Below are 24,907 nucleotides of genomic sequence, written 5' to 3' on the forward strand. Positions count from 1 at the left end.
AATTCAGATCCCTGGTTAGTGTAACATTTATGCCATATTTCGTTTGTTCGGTAACTTCCAATATCAAAGCCACTATGTTTCCAACTGCTAAACCTGGGTGTGTATATATGACTATTACTGTTATTGTGACAGCTTTGACTTTCATCATATTTTCTTCTTTGACAACTCTTTTGATGTTCCTGTTTCTTCCTCCAGGAGGAAGTAAACCAGCTCCGTTGGTTTCCTCTCCTTGACATTGGTATTGCATGCATGGCATTGAAGCCTTGAAGTTCTTTAGCTTCAGAGAAGAAGGTCTCTGTGAATATTATGACATTAATTTCCTCCATTATCTCATTTCATATGACATGGTTATAATTAAACTTTCACTGCTTGATGCAATGTAAAACTATTTAGTGTACAGAAACTAACTTTATAAGAATGATTTTCAGACAGTGCGGTTTGCTCTGTTAGTAGTGTTGATGTCATGACTTGCCGTTAGGCACCAGCACTGGTACAACAATGTAGGGCTGAAACACAAGCATTGGTGTGGGTTACACTTGCAGATGGCTGATATGGGCCTGGACAAGGTGAGCTGGGCTTCACTTATATACACTCCTGGAAACTGAAATAAGAACACCGTGAATTCATTGTCCCAGGAAGGGGAAACTTTATTGACACATTCCTGGGGTCAGATACATCACATGATCACACTGACATAACCACAGGCACATAGACACAGGCAACAGAGCATGCACAATGTCGGCACTAGTACAGTGTATATCCACCTTTCGCAGCAATGCAGGCTGCTATTCTCCCAAGGAGACGATTGTAGAGATGCTGGATGTAGTCCTGTGGAACGGCTTGCCATGCCATTTCCACCTGGTGCCTCAGTTGGACCAGCGTTCGTGCTGGACGTGCAGACCGCGTGAGACGACGCTTCGTCCAGTCCCAAACATGCTCAATGGGGGACAGATCCTGAGATCTTGCTGGCCAGGGTAGTTGACTTTCACCTTCTAGAGCACGTTGGGTGGCACGGGATACATGCGGACGTGCATTGTCCTGTTGGAACAGCAAGTTCCCTTGCCGGTCTAGGAATGGTAGAACGATGGGTTCGATGCCGGTTTGGATGTACCGTGCACTATTCAGTGTCCCCTCGACAATCACCAGAGGTGTACGGCCAGTGTAGGAGATCGCTCCCCACACCATGATGCTAGGTGTTGGCCCTGTGTGCCTAGGTCGTATGCAGTCCTGATTGTGGCGCTCACCTGCACGGCACCAAACACGCATACGACCATCATTGGCACCAAGGCAGAAGCGACTCTCATCGCTGAAGACGACATGTCTCCATTCGTCCCTCCATTCACGCCTGTCGCGACACCACTGGAGGCGGGCAGCACGATGTTGGGGCGTGAGCGGAAGACGGCCTAACGGTGTGCGGGTCCGTAGCCCAGCTTCATGGAGACAGTTGCGAATGGTCCTCGCCAATACCCCAGGAGCAACAGTGTCCCTAATTTGCTGGGAAGTGGTGGCGTGGTCTCCTACGGCACTGCGTAGGATCCTACGGTCTTGGCGTGCATCCGTGTGTCGCTGCGGTCTGGTCCCAGGTCGACGGGCACGTGCACCTTCCGCCGACCACAGGCGACAACATCGATGTACTGTGGAGACCTCACGCCCCACGTGTTGAGCAATTCGGCGGTACGTCCACCCGCCTCCCGCATGCCCACTATACACCCTCGTTCAAAGTCCATCAACTGCACATAAGGTTCACGTCCACACTGTCGCGGCATGCTACCAGTGTTAAAGACTGCGATGGAGCTCCATATGCCACGGCAAACTGGCTGACACTGACGGCGGCGGTGCACAAATGCTGCGCAGCTAGCGCCATTCAACGGCCAACACCGCAGTTCCTGGTGTGTCCACTGTGCTGTGCGTGTGATCATTGCTTGTACAGCCCTCTCGCAGTGTCTGGAGCAATTATGGTGGGTCTGACACACTGGTGTCAATGTGTTCTTTTTCCATTTCCAGGAGTGTAGCTTTGTTATCAAAATGACAGAAACACTGCTGTCATTCTCCACAGTACTGATGCATTAAAGGTATATGGAGAGATCATTTTTCAGCATCAGGGCTAAAGAGTCTGGCTTGGAATTTCAAATTAACTGGCAATTTGGAATTGCTCCTGGAGGAGGGTGATTGCCAATTACACCAAAAGTTGCTGAAAAAGTTATTGCTTCCACAGCTGAGAATGCTGGATAGAATATGCAGTCTTCAGTGTACGAGCTGTGTCATGACAGCTGAACATTCCACAGCCCATCATACAAAAAATGCTGCTAACAGTTGCAGATTGGTATGTCTAGCGTGGTTTCAGGCTGTCAATGATGCAAATGGTCATCACATTGAGCAATGTTAGTAACCTAGTATGTAAACATGGCACACAATTAACAAATGTTACCCTTTCCTACGGAAATTAAAATGAGTTTCTTTCAATGGTTTATCCATTATTTCTCTTCCACATGTTCTCGCAAATGATCTCACAAACTTTCATTATCCTACAATCACTTTTTCACGGAGACCCTCTCAAGTACTGAAAATTCAACTATAGCTACCCTGTATATAAGGGAGCGCATATTTCATTCTGTTGATCATTTTCTTTGATACCCTGATACATTACCCTGACAGTCTCCTGTAACTCCATTCTGTGATGGTTTGCCCTTTACAAGCATAATCTGTTAGCATCAGGCCACTGCAGTCCCAAAGCACACCCAGAATTGCCTTCTCCATTGATAATTGGGTATTCATCTTTTTCAGCTGGGGTAAATCCATATGTTTCAATTGCTTGCTTTGGTACTTTGTCTCAGGGTTAGACTGATATGTCCAGCATTCATCCACTGTGATCAGGAGGCTGAAGAAGTCATGTGGGGTGTCCTGACACAGCTGCAACATTTCTGTCCTGACACAGCTGCAAACATTTCTGCTGCTGCAATGATTCTGTGGGCTACTTGAATGGATGCGATGAGTTGCAGAATCTGTCAGGTGGTGACCTTTGTCGTGTTCAAAAGGTTATGCAAAATGCTGAAATCTGATTTCTCCCGTTCTCTGGTACCATTTCGATTGTGATACGCTGGTCTCGAGTGAAGCTAATCACTACTCCACTTTATCATTGCAACATTTTCCTTTGATGCTGAATGTTTCTGCTATGTTTATTCTAATCAGGAGCCCCCCTACCAGTCAGTGTTGCCAGCTGTCAAGAATCAAAGAAACACAGTCCGTAAAGGTCACAGGATACTTACTTTCTGAGCATGCCTCATAACTTTGGGTCACAACATTTTGTTTTGATTCCTCTGGGACAGTGCTGTGATCTCGTCATGTACCAGGACTGTAGATGTGTAACTGAAAACCAACCAAAAAGTAAATATCTAATTTTATTTTTGAGATGATAATGAAAACTTTATGACTTCCTTCATATGTTTAATATGCAATTTCTGGTTATACCTCAGAGGGATTAAATGTAAAATCAAAACACCTTCAGCCACCCAAATTTCCACACATTATTTGATTTGAGCAACCAGTTTCAGCACTATATTACACCATCTTCAGGTCCCCTGACCAACGTGTAGGCAGAATCCCACCTCCGGTCCAGTCAAAACAGGTATCAGCATTCAGTGACTGGTATCTGTAGTGTTCTTCTTGATACAATAACTCCTTCAAACACAACTTGAACAGTTGGAAAATGACGTTTGAAGGGAGGTAATGACTGAAATTTGGTTTTCTCATCACTCTACTGACACTGTGGATCTCGAAATATTAAATTCCCTAATTATTTCCAAAATGGAATGTCCCATACATCTAGTTCCAACTACCATTTCATGTTCAAAGGCGGTTAATTCCAGTCATGTCCTATCAGAAACCTTTTCACGTGAATGCAAATAACAACTCCACCAATGCACTGCCCTATAATGCCTTGTGTACACAATATTAATGCCATTTTTATATGTGCACATCACTCTCCCATGGCTTTTGTCACCTCAGTGTATGTACTCCAGGCCATGTGCAAAATATGTGTACCCTGGTACATTGAATTCAAATGGATATAAAGCTGCCGCGGTCTCTTGGAGAGGCCATGCACTATTAGTTCCACAATTTGTTGACAGGTAGTGTGAACTTGACTATTGTAGTTTGCCATGCAGTCAACTGTTTCTTTACATTTACGACCTCTGTTATACTCATTAGAGGTTTGTGTGTTTAAAGTCATGTTCCTGTGAAGATCTCAGCTTGTTTTCTTATGAGTTTAGATGACAACATCTGATATGGAGACAGGAGTTGGTTGGCCACAGAAAGTGATGTCTGATTGTTTGGTGAAGCATCTAATAGCAATTACCTTGAATACTTTTGCTGAGAGTTCTGATTGTGATTCCAATGACACTGATGCAAATGAACTAAAAAGTAAAAAAAAAAAATTAAAAAGGATGTAACCAAAAACATGAATTATTTAATCACAACCTGGAAGATGTGATGAGTTGGATTTTTACCAATTGCTTTTTGATGACCGAGTTTAGGAAATGGTTGTCACCTTGACAATTTGCTATGCTGTGTAACAAATTATTCAGAGTATTGTCAATAAAAATGTACAGAAGACAACAGACTACAACAATGAGTGCACACAAATAATGAAGAGATGCTACATTTTTTAATTTGTTTTGTGGATTGATTTGAATTGAAAATCTACACTCAAAAACTACTGGCTACAGAATGTGCTATACAGAAATCAAGTAAGGCTTTGTCCAGCAACAGATTTGAGCTCATTTGAGTATGTTACATTTTTTGGACACTTCTAGCACAAACAAAGGCAAACTGTACAAAATTTCACCATTACTTTATCCAATACATGATAAATTTTATGAAGCACATTGTTCTTGTGAGAAAGCGTGTAATGATAAAACTATCTACACCTACATACATACTCCACAAGCCACCAAATGGTGTACTGTAGAGGATACCCTGTACTGCTACTAGCCATTTTCTTTCTGTTCCTCTCACAAATAGAGTTAGGGAAGAATGATTATCTATGCATCAGCAAACAAGCTCTAATTTCTCTAATCTTATCTTCATGATCCTTATACAATATGTATGGAGTAGCTGGCAGTAGATCTGTTCTACATTCAGCCTCCAATGCCAGTTCTCAATTTTCTCAATAGCACTCCTCAAAATACATGTTGCTTTCCCTCCAGTGATTCCCACCTGAGAGCCTGAAGCATCTCCATAATACTTGCATAAGGTTCAAACCTCCATTAACAAATCTAGCAGCCCATCTTTCAATTGCTTAAATGTCTTCCTTTAATCTGATCTGGTGTGGATTCCAAACACTCAAACAGTAATCAACAATGGATCACACTAGTGTCATTTATGTGGTCACATTTGTAAATGAACCACACTTTCCTAAAATTCTGGCAATAAACAGAAGTCACCCATTCGCCTTGCCTACTGTAGTCCTTACATGCTCATTCCATTTCAGATTGCTTTGCAGTGTTATGCCCCGATATTTAATCGATAACAGTTTGTCGAGCAGCACACTACTAGTACTGTATTTGAACATTTTGGGTTTCTTTTTCCTATTCATCTGCATCAACATACATTTTCCTACATTTAGTGCTAGCTGCCATTCATCATACCAACTAGAAATTTTGTCTAAGTCATCTTGTGTCCTCCTACAGTCACTCAATGACGACAACTTTCCATACACCACGGCATCATCAGTAAACAGCTGCACACTGCTGCTTACCTTGTCTGCCAGATCATTTATATGTAAAGAAAATAACAGCAGTCCTACCAAATTTCCCTAGTGAACACCTGAGGATACCCTTGTCTCTGATGAACACTCGCCATCCAGGTGCACTGTGGTGCTCTTTAGGGGAGGCTGGGGTAGGAGAACATCATAAATATAGTCTTAAGCTATTCAAGCTGTGGGTTCAGAGACATTACATTTGGCATCTGAAAGTGGATGCTGGGAAGGGGATTGCTTCACCAATTATGACTTTCTTCCCATGTAGTGGTGGAGTTGATGGGTCACAATCTGTATGTTGACAATTAGTACATGAACATCGCATTAGCCCATGGAATGCATATTCAGTGCACCTCATTGGTACATTTAGGATAACAGAAAGTAGAATCCAATTAATGTAGTGAAATGAGAGGTCAAGAAAGGTGAAAGGCTATGTATGCAGAACAGAGTAACACATGTATAACTGTAGGAAAATGGAAGGGCAAGAGAGATGTCTTGTTTCTGATCACTAAAGAAGTTCCAGAAATTGTAGCAACCACATCAGGGAAAGGAGCAACCAAAAAACTATCCTCAGTTATGGAATACAATGCCTCAAAATGCTTCATAGATGTGTCAGATCAAATGCCATCTTATGTCTGAACTTTGAACTCCGCAAAAATACAGTGACTGTCAATGTTCAAGCTATCTCCAAACAAGTAATTGACAAAAACATGCACATAACTGAATTTTGAGAGAAAGCTGCAATTACATTGATAAACATTGGAAACCCCAAAGGATAATCAAGAACTTCAAGTTTACAGAACAATTTATTACAGGAGACAGGCAGCAACAAAAACATGTGCACATTGAGTCACTGAAGAAACTCTCAAAAATTTGGCCGAGTTGAAGCTATAAGGAAATCAAGTCAAGTATTAAGAGAATCTAAGTATTGTCCAAAAGTAAAGTTCATGTGCTTGGAATGTTTTTCTTTTCTTTTTTTTCACACTTGTGAAGTAAAGGGTACAACCTATTAATTAATTCAGATATGTCATTACATCTGTTGTGAATTTGTAAACCAACCTTCTGAGGTATTTACCATTAAGCATTTATATCAATTTTGCTCTGTTCTTCCAAACAATAAGTGCCATTAGACTAAAATGCTGAAAGCAGTATTGATTTGTTAATTAAAATTGTGCGTAATTCCTATACACATGGCCTAGTAGGAATGATATTGGAGAAATTAACTTCGCATGCCATGTGTCTAACAAATATCAAACTGGAAAAAATCACATGATACAAATCCAGTAACCAATGTGTTAAGCAAACACACCATTTTATTTATTTATTATCTCACATTTTGAAGGTGATACAAAGCAAATCAACAGGTCAAAATTTACAACACACAGTTGCTGAGAAAATAACAGCTATACATAAAATCACACATCATCTACCTAGTCAGCCATATATAGGAGCATAAAGCTCAAAGTATTCAATGCTGGCCAACATGTTTTCTTTAAAAAATTTATATCATCATAAATTTTGTAGCCTTCTGAAATTGACAGATTAGTCTGTTAAAATCAGTAAGTGAAATAAATTTCCTAATTGTTTAACTGAGAACTGAATTTTGTTCTGAAATGCATAACACGTTTTATGATTTTAAACGTACTATGAAATGAAGTGTTGGCCTGAGGTATCAGGATGTAACATTTACATGCTTATATAAGTTTTGTAACAAGGATATTTCACATAGAATTCCATTTATTATAATGATTCATATTCTGTCATTAATTTCATTCCAACTTTAGAAAGCATACGTAGATCTCTGCACTGGTTTGACTGTGACTAATTACTTCTTGGATATAAAAACTAAACCAGTCTCATTTTGTAATTGCAGGATAGTTTTTGTAAGGAATGAAATTGACATTCTGTTTGTATTTGTGAAATAAACAAATGGAAATGTTAGGAACATTTTCCAACTAATACTTTTCACAATATAAACAACTTTATATATAAAAAAAACATTGTTAGCAAGTATATTTTATGAATTTCAATACTAAAAGATAAAAGCTGTGCAAAACTTTTTGTCGCAGAGTGAGAGGGAAGAATTAATGCATAACTGAATGATGACAGTCTGTGTGCCCCAGTGAGGTTTTGATTGTAATCCATAACTTTTCTGTTTCTAATAGTGGATGGTGTAGGCAAAATATACATAAGGAGTGATGAATCAGCCATGTGTGTGTCAGTTTTCCGACAGTTTTTGTGAGCCAGTTTTGTTATAGTATTATGCAATAAATGTGATTTTGAAAGAGGATATCATGTCTCCCTGAAATTTCTCTTACCATTATGAAATCAATAGTCACACTGATAAGAACTCGGCAAGCAGCAGCACATCTTGGTGGAGCAGATAACTTGCAAACTGTTTTACAGCTACCACAGCATTGGAGAATGCTGAGAATTGAAGATGAGTATTTGCTGCTTAATTGTTACACCCAGGATATTTCAGAGTGCAGGACAGATGGTCTATGAGGTTAGGATAGGTGGTCAGTCATGGCCTCGATTAAGGAAACATCCTAGCATTTCTTATAAGTGATTATGGAAAATTACAGAAAACCGAAATCAGCATGGCTGGAGAGAACACCACCAACCTTCTGAGAATGAGGCATTGTCTTAATAGCTGCACTTCCTCATTTGGTTAGTCCCTATTGTACAATGTTCCTTGATTTACACACAATTGGCTTCAGGTAACATGTATTATAAAACATAGTTCCTTTTTTCATCACCACACCATCTGGTGACTCCTGGACTGTGATGATGCTCTTGTGGCCCTTGCAGCAACTTTAGCCCATTCAAAAAGCTGACTCTATGCTCCCACATATCCAAATATGTTCCTCAGTCCACCTGAAAAACTGCATCAGCATCCTCCTGTGGTGAGAAAAATGTTGAAGTCAGGTGAATGACAAGACATTACTGTCATGTATTTTTCAGCTTAACATGTGATGTCTGTGTGGAAACAATAAACAGTGATCACGTACTGAAATGTGACTTTTTTTGTAGTTATCCCCTTTATTCACCCACTGCTTGGAGTCATCTAAGTAATTTTTAATTCTGCATTATGCATTACTTACAAAGAACGTTTTAGGCACCATCTTAAAAAGATATATTTTTGTAATCTTTTACATTTCCTGTAGCAATTTATTTTAAAATTTTATTCCATGGCAGAATATGCTGTTTAAGGTCATTTGTTTATTTTCCTGGAGTAAATATAAGTCCAGCTGGCTCTTGTTCCAGATTATGTATAGAAATATTAGTGAAATACTTAGTAACGTTTTCTCTAATATGCAGGTAGGATGCATAATTTTTTAAAATAATTCTTTACAATAACATCAGTTACTACTTCCACTATTATTGTTATGACTCTCTTCTGCAGTTTAAAAACTGCATCCATGTTTTGTGCCATTGGGTCCAGAAAAGAATACTATAGCTAAGAATAGTGTGTACATGGGCATAATATGTCACTACAAGATTTTGGTTATTATGAACTACTGCTAAAACTCTGAAGATCATGACATACTGATGACATTCTTTTTGCCAGTATCTTTGTGTGTTCATTCCATGTTACATGACAATCAGTGTTAATACCTAAAAACGTTGGGTTTGGTACACACCCTATAGATTTGTCATATATGCTTGATGTGACAGAGTTGTTTCACCACTTTATTCTGAAATGTATACCGTTATTGTTTGTATTCTTTGTGTTCAACCTTAATTTATTACATTACAATACCAGAAGGGAAAAAATCACAGTTATTACTCCCCATTAAGGTTGCTTTTAGCACAAAAAAGGACACACAGTGCTTCAACTAAAATCTTTGATTGCTTACCCAGTGATATAAAACGTCTGACAGACAACAAAGTAAAATCTGAAAACCAACCGAAAACGTTTCTTCTCGACAACTCATATTTCAAAGGAGAATTTCTATTATTGTTATGTGTAAAAGGTGGTGGGCAGGAATTAATAACTCACACACACACACACACACACACACACACACACACACACACTCACACACACAGATATATATATATTAAAATCAAAGATTCCAAGACTTACCAAGCGGGAAAGCGCCGGCAGACAGGCACATGAACAAAACACACAAACACACACACAGAATTACTAGCTTTCGCAACCGATGGTTGCTTCTTCAGGAAGGAGAGGGAAAGACGAAAGGACATCCTCTTTCCTGACGAAGCAGCCGCCGGTTGCGAAAGCTCAAAATTCTGTGTGTGTGTTTGTGTGTTTTATTCATTGTGCCTATCTACCGGCGCTTTCCCGCTTGGTAAGTCTTGGAATCTTTGTTTTTAATATATTTTTCCCATGTGGAAGTTTCTTTCTATTTTTTATATATATTCATTGTGCCTATCTACCGGCGCTTTCCTGCTTGGTAAGTCTTGGAATCTTTGATTTTAATTATATATATATATATATATGTATATCTATATATATATGTGTGTGTGTGTGTGTGTGTGTGTGTGTGTGTGTGTGTGTGTGTGTGTGTTCCACAGGGGAAAAATATATTAAAAACAAAGATTCCAATACTTATCAAGCGGGAAAGCGCCGGTAGATAGGCACAATGAATAAAACACACAAACACACACACAGAATTTCGAGCTTTCACAACCGGCGGCTGCTTCGTCAGGAAAGAGGGAAGGAAAAGGAAAGATGAAAAGATGTGTGTTTTAAGGGAGAGGGTAAGGAGTCATTCCAATCCCGGGAGCGGAAAGACTTACCTTAGGGGGAAAAAATGATAGGTATATACTCGCGCACACACACACACACACACACACGCATATCCATGGATATGATCCCTTAAAACCCACATCCTTTCATCTTTCCTTTTCCTTCCCTCTTTCCTGACGAAGCAGCCGCCGGTTGCGAAAGCTCGAAATTCTGTGTGTGTGTTTTATTCATTGCGCCTATCTACCGGCGCTTTCCCGCTTGGTAAGTTTTGGAATCTTTGGTTTAGATATATATAAATGTCAGCACGTAGCCATATTTACATGTTAGCGATGTGAATGTAAACTGACTCATTCGACACCATTACAATTTATTGTGCAAAATGATCAATGGTATTATGGCATAACCACAAGCACTGGCACAAAGATGAAGAATGCAAGAGCAGAGAAGGCTGTGAGATGACGTCAGGCAATAGGCCGCTGACTAGGACGGCACCATGACAGGAGCAGCTTCTGCATGAAGAGAATACAAGTGCTGCTGCCACCAGCCTTGACAGGACAGTAAAGGAGTTGAAGATGGACACTCATAGAAACCACACCTTAGAAGAGAGCACTACAATAGCCATTATTAGTGATCCGCGAATTGTGTGACAAACTTGCACAAACATTGTGTATAGCAAAGGACACTGACTGTTTGCATGTCGCCTGTCGCTTGTGACAACTCATTGTAAATCCAAAGTGAAGTATTGTCAATCTCCTTTACTGTAATAAAAACTATTAATGTGATTTGCTTGTTGTTGTTTAGTTATCCGAGAAATCAGCATCCTTTAGGCACCCTATACGAGATGAGTGGGTAGGACCCCACACTTGGAACATGAAACTAAGTAAGTAATAAACTAATTAACTTACAGCCTAATTGCAAACATCTTTGAGGGTTTCATTTGTTTTCTGTAATAGGAGTTCTGGGGTTTTATCAGTGACTGTGATGTTGCTGTCATCAGCAAACAGAACTTTTTCTCCATGTCTTATATTGTCTGGAAAGTCAATGATACATATTAAGAGCAGAACTGGACCCAATACACTACCCTGATAATTGAAACTTCCTGGCAGATTAAAACTGTGTGCCCGACCGAGACTCGAACTTGGGACCTTTGCCATTCGCAGGCAAGTGCTCTACCATCACACCATTCAAAGGGAATGGAAAATTATGAAGTACAAGACCCTGGACCGGCTGACTTACTAAGAGGCTAGGCGTAAATTTGAATGATTGCACCGCATTCACTTGTCACCTACATATGCTGCAGCCACATCAACTTCCCCCTCACTTACGACTGTAGTCCCGCAATCTCTGCCACATACAGTGGGCACCTCCGGGTCGTCCAAATGCATCCGCTCCCTTGTTGGTTTGGGGCACCTCTTCATCCATTGCTCCCAAAGCACCTACTTCAGGAGCAGTAGCTCCCAAAAGACCGGGGACATCAGTCCCCTCCCCAAAGCTGGAAAGACCACAGCCTCCTCCCTCATGGAAGGGGTCCCTTGGGGCACTCCCTTCAAAGGCCTCCACTAATGCCACAGTAGACACTTGCCAGTGGCTGAAGCAGCCACAAGCTGAAGGACACAGGGCTTCACAGCCTTCCTCCGTGCCTGAAGCTGCTTCAGAGAAGTCCTCCCAGCAAGCCCCTAAAGATAAGCGAGAGAACAAGCAAATGAGGAAGAAGTCTGCCAAGAAACAGGACCCTCTGGTGGCCCCAACACCACCACCCCCTACTACTCCTGTGTCTGAGGACAAAGTGGAGATTTTAGCATCCCCTGAGGACCTGGATCTCACTGACATCTCATCTGCAATGGAAATGGATACAAATGCTCAACTGGTGGCAGCAGATGATGCTCAGGCATAACCTGACTCCTTGATCACTACATGCCTCTCTCAATTCCAGAAAGTGTCGTGATCCAGTGGGACTGCGGCGGTTTTGTCTCCCACCTGGCTAAGTTATGACAGCTTCTATGCATTACACCTGCCTTTTGCATTGTCCTTCAGGAAACCTGGCTTCCCACAGTTTGGACTGCCCCCCGTGTGGCTATTTGGGATACTACAAAAACTGTCCTGTCTGAGACAGACCATCAGGTGTAGTTTGCATCTTTGTTCTTACATCTGTCTGCAGTGAACCTGTGCCCCTTCAAACATCTTCAGAAGCTCTGGCTGTCAGGGTCAGGAGAACGCAGAAAATTACCACCAGGGTCGGGAAAATGCAGAAAATTAGCATCTGTAACATCTACATCCCTCAGATGGTCTAACACTTTGGATGATGATTTAAGTGTGAAGTAGATATTAACTTACACTAATTTTACGAGATGACTTACTTGTTGGCCGCAGCCGATCTTATTTGCTGGCTTCTAGAATCTCTTTAAACTTCTTCTCCGAAGACTGATGCTAGGTACAGGAATGTTTAAAATTCTCCCTCTACTTGTGAAATCAGTAGATACTCGAAGATTACTTTTCATCAACTAACGATATATTAAAACTTCATACAGTACAAACTTCTCCCTTCTCACATAAACATGTGACTTCTTGTAAGTCATTTGTATCACCTCAAGTCAGAAACAAATCTAATTACATCCATAGAAGAGTTGGCTTAATAACCATAACTCTATATCACAGGATTTATGAAATACGTGTTGCCTCTAGCAAGGCTGTAATAAGAGTTTATTTCAACTGTTCTTTTTTCACTAACAATAGCCACTGACACTAATATCACAGAGTTACATAAATACATCCATGGACTGCCCAACAGCTACTTGTCAGTGTTATTCAACCGCCACGGGCTATATTCTACCAGCAACTGAATTTAAACCTGCACACACAGACATGTGATGTGCAGTACGTAGGATTCCACTCCCTCACACTCATTTCTATAATATCATGTGTTCGAGACAGCATAAGGCTGAGTGGTTCTAGAATTTATGCAGAAATTTTTGAAACACTACAATGGTGATGCACTGCCCCAGGTATTGGCTGCACTCATTTCACAACTCTCCCCTCCTTTTCTCCTTCTGGATGATTTTAACACCCACAATCATTTGTGAGGTGGAACCAAAGTTACTGGCCATGGCAAAAGATGTTGAGGACCTAATAACTAAACTCAACCTTTGCCTCCTAAGTACAGGTGGCCCCACACATTTCAATGTGGCACATGGCATATATTAGGCCATTGATCTCTCCGTTTGCAGTCCTGGCTTTCTCCCATCCATCCAATGGAAAGCACATGGCGACTTGTGTGGTAGTGACTACTTTGCACTTTTCCTGTCCCTACCCCAGCATTGTCATCTTGATGCCTGCCCATGGGGTTCTTCCCAAAGCTGACTCGAACACTTTCACATTTGCTACCACTGCTGGATCTCTGTTGCATGCCGCCATCAATGATATGACTCACACAATCACTAATACCATTATTGCCGTGGCTGAATCGGCAATCCCTTGTTCCTGTAGTTGCCCCCCAGCAGAAGTCAGTGCCTTGGTGGTTGTCGTAAATCGTTGTGGCAATTAGAGACCGTAGGTAGGCCCTCCAACATCATAAGCACCAGCCCTCCCTGGAGATCCTCATTGCCTTCAAATAGCTCCATGCCCAGGTTCACCTCCTCATCAAACAAAGGAAGCAGGAGTGTTGGGAACGCTATACCTCCAACCATTGGAACACGAACCACCTCCTTCCAGGTTTGGACCAAGCTCCCCCGAATTTACGGCTATCAAACCCCTGCAGGTGTACCTGGAATTTCCACAAATGAAGCTGTATCTGCCAATCCAGACATAATCGCAGAGCGTCTTGCTGAACATTATGCTTGCATCTCTGCATATGCAAATTACCACCCCTACCTTTCATCTCCTCATACAGAGGGTGGAAAAACAAAACCTCTCTGTTGCTCCCTGCCACCCTGAGCCGTATAATGCTCCCTTCAGTGAATGGGAATTTCTCAGTTCCCTTGCCGCCTGTCCTGACACACCCCCTGGTGCAGACCACATCCACTCACAAATGCTGAAACACCTGTCAGCGGATTCCCAGCACCATCTCCTTCCCATCTTCAACTGTATCTGGAGCGATGGCGAACTCCCATCGCAGTGGCAGGAAAGTACCATTGTCCCAGTGCTAAAGCCTGGTAAGAAGCTAGTAGATGTTGATAGCTATTATCCTATCAGCATCACCAATGTTTTGTGCAAGCTACTCGAACATATAGTCAGGCAGTGGTTGTGTTGGCTACTTGAGTTGCAGGGCCTTCTGGCTTCATCCCAGGGTGGTTATTGCCAAGGGTGCTCCACCATCGACAACTTGTTGCAGCTGGAGTCTGCCATTCGATCAGCCTTTTCCTGGTGCCAACGCCTTATTGCCGTCTTTTTTGATCAGATGATGGCCTACGATACCACTTGGCGACACCATATCCTCACTACTCTCCATGAGTGGGGTCTCAGTGGCCTGCTCCCAATTTTTATGCAGAACTTTTTGTCACTCCGCACTTTCAGAGTCCATGTAGGTGCTTCCCACAATGCACCCCATATACAAGAGAATGTGTTCCCGTAGCTCTCGGTCCCGAGTTTCCCACTGTTTTTAATTGCCATCAATGGTCTCACATTAGCAGTAGGATTGTCAGTATCTCCCCTTCTATATGATGATGATTTCTGTATTTCCTTCTGCTCCTCTTCTATTGTTGTGGCTGAGTGCTGGCTGCAGGGAGCTATATGGAAGCTGCAGTCATGGGCCCTCAGTCATGGATTTCAGGTTTTGGTGGCCAAAACTTGCGTCATGTACTTCTGTCAATATCACACTGTCCAGTCCCATCCAGAACTTTACGTTGATGACCAATTACTAGATGTAGTGGAGACTTACTGCTTTTTGGGACTGGTATATGATGCCCACTTAACTTGGCTTCCCCATCTTCATCTGCTTAAGGACAAGTGCTGGTGGCACTTTAATATTATTCGATGCCTGAGATACACTGACTGGGGTACTGATCTTCCTACACTGCTGCAGCTGTACAAATCCCTTGTACAGTCCTGTATTGACTATGGGAGCCTGTTGTATGGTTCAGCATCACCCTCTGCACTGCATCTGCTGGACCATATCCACCAGTGTGGAGTTTGGCTCACAATGGGAGCCTTCCAAACAAGCCCCATGAACAGCCTCCTTGTGGGAACTGGCTTTCTTCCATTGTGGCTTACGAATTATACTGCCCACATTCATAGTTCACCTTGCCATCCAAATTACCTTCTCCTTTTCACTGACACTGCGATCCATTTGCCTCAACTGTGGCCCAAAATTGGGAATCCCCTCACCCTCTGTGTCTGGTCACTTCTTAAAGAACTCAACGTTTTAAACCTGCCACCATTCCTGTGGGTTCACTTCCATACACCTCCATGGTCCATACCTCAGCCACGGCTTTGGCTGGACCTATCCCAAGGCCCAAAAGACTTCGTTCCACCTGAGGCCCTCCGTCAGCAATTTCTCTCTCTTCTCAGTGAGTACGAGGGCTCAAAAATAGTCTACATCAAATGATCAATGATTGACAGTCCTTCGGCTTCGTTTACGCTCATGCTGGACATACTTAACAGTGGTCCTTGGCAGAGGGCTGCAGTGTTTTCACTGCAGAGTTGTTAGCCATCTATTGTGCCTCTGAGCATATCCGCTCCTGTGCCACTGAGTCCTTTATCATCTGTAGTGACTCCTTAAGCAGCCTACAAGCTTTCAAGCAGCGCTTCCCTCGACACATTTTGATAATGACTATCCAAGGAGTCTCTTTATGCCCTTGGAAACGGTGGACGTTCTGCGACCTTCATTTGCACCCCAGGACATGTTGGGATACTGGGCAATGAGCTTGCTGACAGCCTTGAAAAAACAGGCTACCAGTAAACCAACTTTGGAGATCGGCCTGCCGGAGACTGTTCTCCAATCGGTCTTCCAATGCAAACTTTTCGCGATCTGGAATACTGAATGGTGCACCCTCACTCAGTACCCCAAACAAACTCCGTGTTATCCAGAAGACAATGAATATGTGGCAGTCATCCATGCGAGCCACTTGCAGGGACTCTGCTGTCCTTTGCTGATTCTGCATCAGCCATACTTGGCTAACAAATGGTCACTTCCTGTTGCGAGAACCCACCTTGGTGTCACTATGGCTCCCATATAACTGTCATCCACCTCTTGTTGGACTGCCCAATTTTAGCCACTCTGCAGTGGACTTTTAACCTTCTCAACACTCTATGTATTGTGGACTTAGTTTTACATTTTATTCATGAGAGGGCTTTTTATCGTACCATATAATATTGAGTGCCTGGTCTACTCTTCCAGGCCTCCACTCTCCCTCCCTTTTATGTCTTTGTCTTAATTAATGAATAAAATAAAAAAAAGTGTGCAGCATTATCATATTGTCTGACTGCCAAGGGACGAGTACAGCAGCTATTCCCATGGAAAGAGTACAGCCACTATTATGGCTAGTAGTGAACCTGGTTTCAGACTTGTGAGTATTACATAACTCAGTGCGTCTCAAATGCGAAATGAACAGTTGTGATAAGCTAGTTGCAGCTGGCAGTGGCTGTGTACTAACTGAAGGTGCAAGTGATGTCTATAAGAATAGGTGCAAAAATACTGAGTCTGTTCTCATGGAAACCCTGTAAAGAATACTAGAAGTGAATTTCATCATTGTTCGTGTACACCATATGCATGACCCCATGGAAAACTCATGTGAACCACACAATACTGCAGATGGACAAAATTATCAAAGCATATCTGGAGAGTGTCTGCGAATGCATCTTTTTGTTTATGGAAACAGTTCTGTTAGAGTTAACTTCACCAAAAGTGGTACTCATCAGAACAGAAAGGGGAAAAAAGCAATGGCAGCTGAAATCCTTAGGATTTTGAACTCTAGTACTGTTGCGGCTGAGGTTGGGTCACACACAGTTGAGGTCGGGCCACTTACAGCAAATGTCAGGTCACCCAGACCAGAGGCTAGGTTACCTGCAGATGAGGCTGGGCCATCTATAGCAGGCAGATGATTTTACACCAGCAATGGAGGACCCCGCGTCAACAGTTGAGGACACCTGACTGACAGTGGAAGACACTGTACCAGCTGTGCGAGTCATTTTTCAGCAGTGGGAGCCCTTCACTGACAGCTGACGACCTTGTGTCGGCACTCGGAGATAATACACCAGCAGCAGTAGGAGAAGCTTTGCTGGCAGCTGTTGATTCAGCCTCACCGGTAACTGCTTTGGAGAGCACTACAATGCAACCAAAAGGATGACCTGCAAGGCACAGAAAACCCCTCGAGGGTGTTTGGTATCCCACCTCAAAATAGTTCAGCTGCCACACTGCCCAGTGTGAGCACAACTACCATTGTTTTCGATTCTAGTGGACTTCATATTTTAAGCTAACTCCAGTGCCTGTGGAATAAATATATCCAACTCGAATCTGCTGTTAGGGGTGGCAATATTGACTGTACGTTTATTGTGGAGCACTAGTTCAGGTATTTTGCATTGGGTTTTGTCAATATTAATCATTGCAATTTGGCTAGTCGTTTTTTTTTTAGGAAGGATGCATAAAATAGTGGAATTTGTATTTTTCTTAAAACTAATGTGGAATGTAAAAGAAAGTAAGAGGCAGAAGCTTTGAGTATTGAAAAGCAGTTTGAAGCTCTCGCTACTGAAACGCTTGTGGAGCAGGGTAACATAATAATTATAACAGGCTATAGACCACCTATTGGGGCATAAGTACATTTGCCAATAAATTGGAGTCTCTGCTGTATATTACATTTACTGAAAAAGCCACTATCATTGTTGGCAGTACGTTTTTTTTGAGTCATCAGACTTTTGACTGGGTTGATGGAGCTTGTAGTGCCATGGAAGTCATTCCCTGATGTCTTAACAGATGTCCTATCATCCTGTCCCTTCTCCTTGCCAGGGTTTTCCAACTATTCCTTACCTCTAATTCTGCGCAGGACCTCCTCGTTCCTTACCTTATCACTCCACCTGATTTTCAACATTCGTCTGTAGCACTGCATCTCAAATGCTTCAATTCTCTTCTGTTCTGGTTTTCCCACAGTCCAGGTTTCACTAGCATACAATGCTGTGCTCCAAACATATGTTTCCAGAAGTTTCTTCCTAAAATTAAGGCCTATGTTTGATACCAGTAGATTTCTTTTGACCACTAGTAATGCCTTTTACAACAGTGCTAGTCTGCTTTGGATGTCCTTCTTGCTCCTTGCCAATAATATCACATACATAAGGTATAAAAGGGCAGTGCATTGGCAGAGCTGTTACTTGCACTCAGGTGATTCATGTGAAAAGCTATCCAACGTGATTACGGCTGCACAACAGGAATTAACAAGCTTTGAACACAAAATGGTACTTGGAGCTATATGCACAGGACATTCCAGTTCAGAAATCGCTAGGGAATTCAATATTTCTGAGATGTACAGTGTTAATAGAATGCTGAAAATGCCAAATTTCAGACATTAGCCCACACCACAGACAATGTAGTGGCTGATGGCCTTCTTTATAGACAGAGAAGAGTGATATTTGGCATCTACAAAGAGTTGTCAGTGCTAAGAGACAAGTAACACTGTGTGAAATAACTGCAGAAATCAATGTGGGACATACGACGAATGTATCCATTACGGCAGTGTGGAGAAATTTGGCGTTGATGCAAGTGTCTTTGCTAAAAGCATGACATTGCCTTCAGTGCCTTTCCTGGGCTTGTGATCACATTGGTTGGATCCTACATGAATGGAAAACCATGGCTGAGTCAGATTTCAGTTTTTCGGTTGGTAAGAGCTGGTGATAGTGTTTGAGTGTGGCGCAAACCCTGCGAATACATGGACCCAGTTGTCAAGACATTGTGCAGCTGGAGGTTGCTCCGTAATGATGTGAGCTGTGTTTCCTTGGAATGGACTGGATCCTCTAGTTCACCTAAACCAGTCATTGACTGGTACTGGATATGTTCAGCCACTTGGAGACCATTTGCAGCCATTTGTGGACTTCATAATCCCAGCTTTTGTACTGAATTGTGTATGGACAAATAAACAAACCAATAAAGTTATGCTTGTGTGAATGTGTGTCTTTTTCTACTTTGGAAGGAGGCCTCTGTCCCAAATGCTTCAAATATTTGGGCAGTTTTTTCCTTAGTGACTCAATATGTTCTCAATATGGTGAGTAGCACTCTACCATTTCCATGTTGTTGTTATTCTATCATGTACTTTCCATTGTTGGAAATTAATGCTGATTACACAACATCCCACTATGTACTTCCCTTGTATTTTTTTCAGCTATAAAAAATGATACACATTATGTTGCAGTAAATACAGAGCACAGAAACCATATGCCTTGTATTATATTTGATTAAGTACTGTGTACAAAATACCTATTAAACTGGAGTATAATGTCTACTCAGAAAGAAAATTAATGTTAAATTTTCGTAGAGATATCTTCGAATAAAGTTGTGTTCTTATCCACACAGTTTACCATTTTTATTCAACTTATTGCATTATCATGCACTCAAGCAGGAATCTACATAGTCTGTTTCTATTACAATTGTTTTATTGCATTCTTGACACTCGAGGTGGTATCAAAGTACTCCAGAATTTAATTTCAGTGTTAAAGACATTTAGCTTGAAACTATGAGATACAGGCAGTTGATGAATTCTCTGCTGTTCCCTTAATATTTCATTGTGTGTCAACAATCTCAAGAACTGTTACACAACCTCTAAACCGATTATAGGCCTAAGTGTTAAAAAGTGCACACTCTTCAGCACACATCAATATTTACAGGCTTGCATCTTCAATTTACTCCTATTATTAAGAACAAATACCTTGGAGTTGTAGGTCAAAAAGAATAAAAATAAGAATCCCAGCATCCCTGCAGAGGCTTCAAATAGATGTACACAGGTGTAGGTCTACATTTACCAACTTTACATAGTATTCTAGTAGCATACTTCTGTTGAATAGATACTTTTCTGACTTCAGTTGCATCGCCCCAGAAGGTTACTCAAACAGCCAATACTGAGGAACTATATTAGGATTTCTGCAAGCAGTCCAACACAATGAGAGAAAGTTGAAAGTGTAACATAGACTTAACTGGGTGGGTTGAAATATGCAGTTATAAGACTCTTTGACAATCCACCCATGAGAATAAAATACCTGACAGATAACAGATGTTTTTTAAGTTAATTAAAGCTGTTTCATGATAAAAACTCTTCCTACACCTGTACCATACAAAAGTTTTTGAATAGATATACTTAATCATTCATACAGAAAAACCCTTACAAAAGAGCAGAACAAAACCACATAAATATTTTTTTCACCTTTTTACGTAATTATTCTCTGTTTGTTTAGTTGAAACATTCCAGTTCATAACATTTATTGTGGGAATGATCAATGGACCACGCAACTAACTGAGCTTTTTGATGAAATTATCCATATGCTGGGACCACTTTGCTTTGTTATTCATTGGGATTCCTAAGAGTGTCAAATACAGTGTTTCACGTTTAGTGTGTTCCCCTTTTAGTCTCTCCTCATGACATATACAGGGTGTTTAAAAAAAAGAAGAAGAAGAAGAGCTATTGAATACTTTAGAGGATGACTGTATGCATCAAAAGAAGAATTAAAAAAAAAGAGTCTCATACCAAGGGACCTATTACATATCATCGCTTGTTCAGAGGAGGAACTCAACATGGTGCCTATTCATTTCAATGCATGTCTCAGCCCTTTTGTGTAAGAACTCATGCATACTTTGAAATCACCCTGATCGGTTCTGGATATGCTGAGATGCACAGAAGACATGATGGTGTAGTGTCTGCACATTGTTTCTTGGAGTGGCATAGATCAATTGCTTCATGTGTCCCCACAACCAAAAGTCTAGAGGATTTACGTCTGCGGAACGAGCAGGCCAAGGTATGGGACTCGTCGAGCAATCCACCAGTTTTCAAATGTCCTCTCAAGAGCCGATGCACAATGCAGAGAAAATGTGTTGGTGCACCATCAAGCATGAACCACATCAGTAGTCTTCATGACATGGCACATCCTCCAGCAAGATAGGCAGTACGTTCTTTCTGAAAGTGGTGATAATGAGTCCCAGTTAACACATACGGCCCTAGTAACCTATCGCCAAAAACACCTAACCACACATTGATTGAGAATCATTCCTGATGCCTTGTTTCTTGAACTCTAAGGGGATTTTCATTGGACCACACATGCTGATTATGGAAATTTACAATGCCATTTCTTGTAAACCCTGGCTCATCAGTAAACAAAATCTTGGAGACAAATTGTGGATCTGTGCCACACTACCACAAGAACCATTGGCAGAACTGCTCTCTGGCAGGCTAGTCTTGCACCCTAGAGGCCTGGATGCACTGAACATGGCACAAATACAACTACTGCTTGTGAGGTACTGCCTAGACCAGAGGATGACTAACACCTTCAACTTTTGCTATTCATCGCATATTGGTTCCAGGATTGTCGTCCACTGCACTTAGAACACGCTCCATTTCAGACATGCGAACTGAAAGAGGTCTTCCACTGTCTACTTTCTTTGGGGTGCTAAGGAACCAGTTCCTCCAAGACACTTGAACAATCAGCTGAACAGGTTAACAAGCGGTATCCTGGAAATCATTCGGTTAAGAGGTTACAGGCCCACAGATTAATTCCATTTGCTAGACTATAGCATTAAATCATGTCTGCCATTTACCTTGTGGAATAAAAAGCCTCCATTGCTAGGTTGTGTCAGAGTATCAGCAAGAGAGAGAACATACTGTACCACACCACAAACATCACAACATGTACATCAATGTGACCTGCAAGTAGGCCGAACATTATGGTATGAACCTGGAGAAATATACATTAATGCAAACAGATGTAACAAGACTATGGGACTGCAACAGTGGTGACCACATCCGCAATCACATGTTCGTGATGTCTTCCTACTTAACAGTATTCCACCCCAGGGGCTATAATTAACGTTAACTATCGGACAGTCGTCCATAGTAGGATAGGTAATGCATTGTCATGGATAACATCACAAGGGCACCTCCTACGAACATGTGTTCGCGTGTCATGTCAGAACGTATGCTTTGTAGGACCCATGGGCATAACACATTTGTCATTTGTGTCTTGATCTGATGCATACTATCATCCCCTAAAATATTGGATAGCTTTTGTAACACGCTGTATTTAAGTATACTGACACCTCCGACAAACATGACGAGCAGTCATACGACACAATGTAATAAAAACAACAAATTATTCACGTGAATGTTAAAATACACATTCAACGCAAAAAGGTTCATAATATTAAATGATCGACGTTACAAGGATATTAGCTCATTTCTTGTAATTGGAGGAAATGGGTAAACTTTAAACATAACTAGGAAATATGAATCCGACATGATCAGTTTCTGTTGCTACATAACAATGTTTGACAAAATCCGCTATCAAGTTCTTTCTTACAGTTCGTTCTCTCACCGCCGCTTATTTTGAGCGTTCCACAATACACTTCCTTCTCTAATCCTATCCTACTCTGCTAAGTATAAGTTTGCATTATTTCTGTGATGTGATGTAACACAAATTCTACTGAAGACTGAGAAGCTGGTGTATAGCTGTATACAAAAAGCTTGGTGTTTGACTGTCTATCGTTTTCCTAACACCGAAACCAACACAAGTTAGACTACGTTTGTAATATAGACCATTGCGCGAACTTTCCTCAACGGAATGTTTCTCTTGATGTAGATAAATATTTACAACGCATTCATACATTACATAAGCTTCGCTGCTGGCTATCGTTTGACTTATCGAGTTATCGAAAAATAACTGTACTTGCAAGGCCGATACCAAAGATTGGAGACTTGATCATCACAACTCTGTCACAACCACAGACATTATAACTTTTGTTTATGTACTTAATTGCTAAACACGTAAACATACAACTCTGGAAACAAACGAAAATATTGCCAAACTGTGTTCGAGTTTTGACTGAACTTTTGTGAAAGAGAGGTTATATATGGAATGAAGTAACCTGAACTACACCTCCGAACATTCCCTCTGGAAATGGTTAGTTTTGCCGTAATGATAGTTGTGTATGTGTCATTTAGACAGGTTCAATAAAAATAGCTCTGAGGCCTGAGCACTACGCGACTTAACTCCTGAGATCGTCAGTCGCCTTTTTAGACAGGCAATAAGACTCTTACCTTTCATCATGCACGAGACAATGCTATATTCAATATTATGCAATATTTCTTCCCTGTAAAATTTAACGTAAATTTGGTATTTGGTCCTTCCGTGGCGGAGCGCGTGAGATTTTGGCAAAAAACACATTCGGAAAAAGCAACATAGGGAACACATCTTACTTTCAAAAATTAGAAATTTCGTATATTATAACAGCCTGCATCGCAAGTGAGGCACGTAGTTTGAAACAGCTGAGATAAATACATTTAACGTAAACGAAATTAAAATTTTTGTTACGTGCGTGATGTATGGGGTCACTATTTTTGTAGATCGGTGAGAGATTTTATTAAAATTCTGTTCTCTTGGCCTATCAATTTCAGTGAAACACTTTTAAGACAGCAGAATAGAAATTTTTCTCAAACAAGTACATCACATTTAAATATTAGTATGGACGTGTTGAATGTGTTGACTTGTGCGTGTCAAACGCAGAGACATAACACAATAGGATGAAATGGAAGAAACGAAAGGAATTGACTATTGAAATGAACATAAAACATTCGTACAATTCAATAGGCGCAATACAAAAGGGGGAAAAGAGATGTGCAAATTTGCATTTAATACTTAATCAGAAATTGTCCTCTATTATTGAACAAATTTGGATTTTGTACTTTCTTTACAGTTACTGATATGTCTTCCCAAGACTTGTCTTCATTTGTTGTCCAATTTTAGCACTTGTGGGATGCTTGTTGTTGAGTAAGGCAGTAGTTACTTTCTTCCTCACATTCCTTCACTTCTTCAAAATAGTCCTGCTTCCTCCTGGATCTTCCTCATGCAGTGAAAGAGACAAGTACAAAATCTTCTTTGCTAGATGAAGAATTCTCCTTCATATCTTCTTCTTCTCGATACTGCCATACTGTAACTGATTCTTCTTGTTTAGAGGTTACAGATATTTTCAACACCCCTTCCTTAGCAGATGCTGTCACATAATGAACTTTATGAAGGATGGAATTGGTTGTACATTTTCCCAGCACCCGTCCAGTAATGACAATGATGCTTTAACTTCTTCTGTGGTTGTGAAATTTGATAAACAGTTCTTTTTGAAGTTTCTCCAACACCCAACTACCTCTTTGACATGGGAAATGGCAAGGAAAAAAATCCCATTCAGCATAAATGTTAAAGATTAGTCAGTGTAAAGAGATTTTTGAACCATGCAGCACAATCATCGGGAAATATTTTGACATGGT

The 24,907-nt window shown here is 41.2% G+C and overlaps 1 long non-coding RNA gene across 1 annotated transcript; it reads right to left on the minus strand.

The window, feature by feature from the left end:
- Positions 1–7,048: 7,048 nt before the first annotated feature.
- LOC126291791 (uncharacterized) lies at positions 7,049–23,355 on the minus strand. The gene is made up of 2 exons (XR_007551871.1): positions 23,254–23,355; positions 7,049–8,656 (listed from the first exon to the last, which is right to left on the minus strand). It is a non-coding gene; the product is annotated as an uncharacterized LOC126291791 (long non-coding RNA).
- Between the last annotated feature and the right edge of the window lie 1,552 nt (positions 23,356–24,907).

This window comes from Schistocerca gregaria, chromosome 9 (genome assembly GCF_023897955.1).
Source record: "Schistocerca gregaria isolate iqSchGreg1 chromosome 9, iqSchGreg1.2, whole genome shotgun sequence".
Taxonomy (NCBI): domain Eukaryota; kingdom Metazoa; phylum Arthropoda; class Insecta; order Orthoptera; family Acrididae; genus Schistocerca; species Schistocerca gregaria.